This window comes from Salmo salar, chromosome 08 (assembly GCF_965601325.2).
Source record: "Salmo salar chromosome 08, fSalSal1, whole genome shotgun sequence".
NCBI lineage: Eukaryota > Metazoa > Chordata > Actinopteri > Salmoniformes > Salmonidae > Salmo > Salmo salar.
In genome coordinates, this window is record NC_138298.1 from 9,468,285 (window position 1) to 9,472,826 (window position 4,542).

Here is a 4,542-nt window from a genome sequence, read left to right on the forward strand (position 1 = left end):
GCCTTCAGCGGTGGTCTGCAACCCAGAGTCTTCAGCGGCGGTTGGCGGTCCAAAGCCTCCGGCGATGATCCATGGTCTGGTTCCTCAGGACATACAGAAGCGGGGGGATCAGCGGGCGGTGGGGGTACTATGCCCGGAACCAGAGCCGCCACCTTAGACATTAGTCAGCCACCCTACCCTCCCTTTGTGTTTCGGGGTTGTTTTTTTGGGGGGGGTTGTTGTTTGGGGGGTTTCATTGTTGTTTTTGTAGGTGCGGTCGGAGTCCGCACCTTTGGGGGGGGGGGGGGTGTACTGTCACGTCCTGACCATAGTAAGTTGTTATTTTCTATGGTAGAGTAGGTCAGGACGTGATGGGGTGTTTGTTCTATGTTTTCTGTTTCTATGTTTAAGTTCTAGTTTTTCTATTTCTATGTTGGGATTGTTGCAGCTGATCCTCGTTACCTCTGATTAGAGATCATATTTAAGTAGGGGTTTTTCTCTTCCTGTTTTGTGGGTGATTATCTTTTGAGTAGTGTGTTTTCCTCTCTGCGTCACAGTTTGTTGTTTTTGTATTTTCAAGTACTTGGTGTTTTGCAAACGTTTCACAATAAATAAAAGATGTGGAACTACGAACCCGCTGTATTTTGGTCCGATCCTTCAGACAGCCGTGATAGTTGAACCATAAGTCAAAGAGGTGTTTCTGGGTCCACATCGTTTCTTTCAGTTTGAATGTCTTTTTTTGTTATTTTATTAACGAAAGCATAAAGATGTTGATGAAGAAATACAAAATGCCTCCAGCTGACCATCACTACTGTAAATAAAAACACAGCATCTTGTTTACATTCTTTATTTTAACCACAATGTCACAAATAATTTCTATCTACCTTTCCAATTACTTTTAGAGTTTGGAATTTACAAATGTGTGCTTTTCATGTCATTTTCATTAAATTCAGTTCGGATTTAAGTATAACTTTTTACTGACACCTTTAGTGAGAGGTCTAATGGTTTAATATTTAATAATAGAATCCATATCTAAGGGGCATTTTTCACACCAGTATTAGTTATATTGTTTTAGTTTGAAAGTGCAGACTGACAATAAGAATAGTGGGAACGTTTCCCTAGTCAGCGCCAGTATTGGTGCAACGCACCTTACAGTGTTGCTCTGTGCTACCCAGAGGGGCGGGGTGGGGTAGCTACAGTACAACAATAAGAGCAAAATAATCCTAACATTTCCACACCCTAATTGTAGTCTAATTTTCTCTTAGAATAAAAACCTTAGTGTAATAACAGTTTTAGTAAGTAATAATGAAGTTGTGCATAATTGTCAGTTTATATTTGGTTTATGTCACCCATTCATTGTCAGTTAGAGACACAGTAGCACCTTGGGACCCAAAAGCAAAATCTGTGCTCTAACTCCCCCTTGTGCTGGTCTGGAGCAATGAAGTAGTGACGCAGGGTATCGTACTAAACCACAAATGACGTTTAAGTCCTGCAGCATAATCACAAAACTTTTAGTGGACCAACCACTGTATAGGAGGACCTGTTTCTTAACCGTTCAACACTGAATAGCCGCAGGTGCGCACTCCCTCAGAAATAGTTTGGAGAAAACATCCTTTCTGTTTTATTCAGCTATTCAATTGTATTGTTCATACTCTAAAATAATGTAAAATTATGCAAATCTTGTCTCCTAAATGAAGTATTGTGACAAGTAAACATAGCCTACAGTACATGGTCCCCGTGTGGCTCAGTTGGTAGAGCATGGTGTTTGCAACGCCAGGGTTGTGGGTTCGATTCCCACGGGGGACCAGTATGGGAAAAGAAAGTATGAAATGTATGAAAATGTATGCACTCACAACTGTAAGTCGCTCTGGATAAGAGCGTCTGCTAAATGACTAAAATGTAAATGTAATTGTAGTCCACAGCCATACGGCATAGCCAGATCAGGCTACAGTGTGTGTGGAAGCCTGGAGATGCTAAATGTGTTTATGTTAATTAAAGGTCAATTACCGTGAGACCAGCAGTTATTTGCTTGACAATCACCAGCTGACAAAATTTCATGACCGCCACATTTCTAGGTGAGATGACTTATTTAGCATTTGGAATATCTGACTGCTTAATTGGCCATTCGGTAGCCCCAAGAACTATACTGTACAGATAGATATACAATATGGACTCACTATTTAGTGTAATTATACCACTCTGTTCAGTACCTCTGATTTATTGTTTCGTTATATAAATTATTAATTCATTTGTAATTACTTATCATGTCTGATACATATTTCTTCCAGTCTATATTTCAACATCCCATTTATGGCAATGACAGCTACACCATCTTCAATATGAACATGTCAGCACAAAACTCAAGCAATTCCACACTGAAGCGTGAGCCAAGGATACAGCCTACCAGAGCAGATCAAAACCCTATTTTACTCCGTTCATTAATCTGGGAACAAAATGAAAACGTACAATCTGTACGAGAGCTGAATTTAGACACATCAGAGAAAGGTACCATTTCCCGCTGCAGTGATTCTGTGATGACGATCTGCCTGAGGTGGGCTGTGAAGCGTGAACTTACTGGAGCTTTGTGACCCAAAAAGTTTGCCCTGATAAACCATCTGGGGCTGCAGCGCTACACAATACTCATCCACACTCTTGGGAGGCAGGGAACTGAAATGTAAGCATGTTGCCTTTCTGCAACTCCATCAATCACCAGTAAACAGAAACACATTTGCACATGAATCCACACCTTGGAAATCGAGTGTTTTTATCAGAAATTCATGTTTGTTTGTATGACGCAGGAGATGTCTGTTGGGCGCTGGTTTATTTACAACTTTGGAGCACGTTTGGTGAGAATTACCTTGTGGACATCTACTATTTACGATTCCCAGTGCAGCTAGCTTTAATCTTACATTTTATTCTGTCTTATAATTACCATTTAATACAGTTATAGGCCGATAAAACTCTGTGCTAATTTTCAGGCATTTCCCTGTCATTTACGGAGAGGATGTGATATTGGTAGTGACGTAGCTCTCAGTCAGTTTGCACCTGAATTCACCCCCTGGAAGTCTAGTGTCAACCGTACTGAGGTGGTGTATGGGGATGTTGCATGGTGTGACATGGGGTGTTTAGAAAAGCGTTCAGAATGCACACGCGTCGTCTTGTTTTGCAGCTGATGGTGTATGTATAGTTTTATTGCAATCTTATCAGATGCATTTTGATATCGCTATTTAGTAAGCTTATAGGTCGATAACAAAGCCCTCTACTGGTAATCCTATGATACCTTGAATACTCTTGTCGATGGTCAACTCTTCAAAGAGACAATATCTTAGTAGATTTTCAGGTCCATATTTTGTAAGGACTTTTTATCTTTGCTTTGAAAAGAGAAACGTTGCACGGATCACAATATAAATTCGGACCCTACTCTCTTTAACATTGAAGTGAAAAAAAGAAAGGACCACAATCACTGGGATATGTTTCAAGTTTAAATGTCATTTTTAGAAGCAGAGGTCAGAGCAAACGGATGCGTTTTGCCGACAGTCTTCATCGGCGTTCGGATAACAGAAGGCATTCACCAAAATGTATAGATGACGTCACACTGTGGTACTGCTTCTTTCTTAAAAAAAAAATTCACAATCATTATTTGCATTCATACATTTTGTACTGTTTTCCACTAGAAAAAAATGAAACAATGAATTGCGTATTTTTTGCTCACAGAAAGCATCCTAACAGAAGTTCTTAATTCATGCCTCTAGGGCTCTCTGTTTGTAAGGCATGGATATAATATGCCTCTCTTTGTAACAACAGTTGTTCCTCTATCACCTCCTCTCTCTGATGGCTGTACAATTTTCTAAGCCCTGGAATCTGTTGGCACACATCATGTCCCGCCGCATTGTCTGGCTGCAGGAGACTTCTCGTCACCATTTCTGATGTTGATCTTGTGCTCTGTGATACAGACTTTAAATTCTTCTCTTAGGCTTCCCAACATAATAATAGCCACATGGACACTTCAGTACATAGACCACACATTTTGTTGAACAAGATTTTCTACCCCTGATATACATTTTCTTTCCCGTATGGAGGTGAAGAAAGAAATCTCCCTTAATAATTGCATTACAGTTTACAGAATAATGACATGGAAAATTGCCTGAGGGGAGGGTAGATTGAAAACGCTGAGGGTGAACATATTCACCTACTCTTACCATGCAGTCTCTAGGTTTCAAGCACGTTGTCACACCCTGACCATAGAGAGCCTTTTATTCTCTATGTTGGTTAGGTCAGGGTGTGACTAGTGTGAGGAAGAATTATCTTTTTACATCAGCACATGTATCAATATGTTCTATTGTTTTGTTAAGCTACATGCTTGTGTGATTATTATGTCCTAAGAGACCGTGTATGTGACTAACTGCTGGGCTGTGGCTAAATAGGGGGTAAAACTGTTGAGGCATGCAGAAGGCTGTTTCTCAAACTAGAGTTACATGAGAAACCACTTGATATTGAAATACAATAACAGGCTCAGAGTGTAAAGGAAGTGCGTCACGAGGCTTGGACCAGCCTGCACGCCAA

At 40.4% G+C, this 4,542-nt stretch overlaps 1 non-coding gene across 1 annotated transcript; it reads left to right on the forward strand.

Moving 5' to 3' along the window:
• The first annotated feature begins 1,709 nt into the window (after window positions 1-1,709).
• On the forward strand, window positions 1,710-1,786 carry trnaa-ugc (transfer RNA alanine (anticodon UGC)). The gene has a single exon. It is a non-coding gene; the product is annotated as a tRNA-Ala (tRNA).
• Window positions 1,787-4,542: the final 2,756 nt, after the last annotated feature.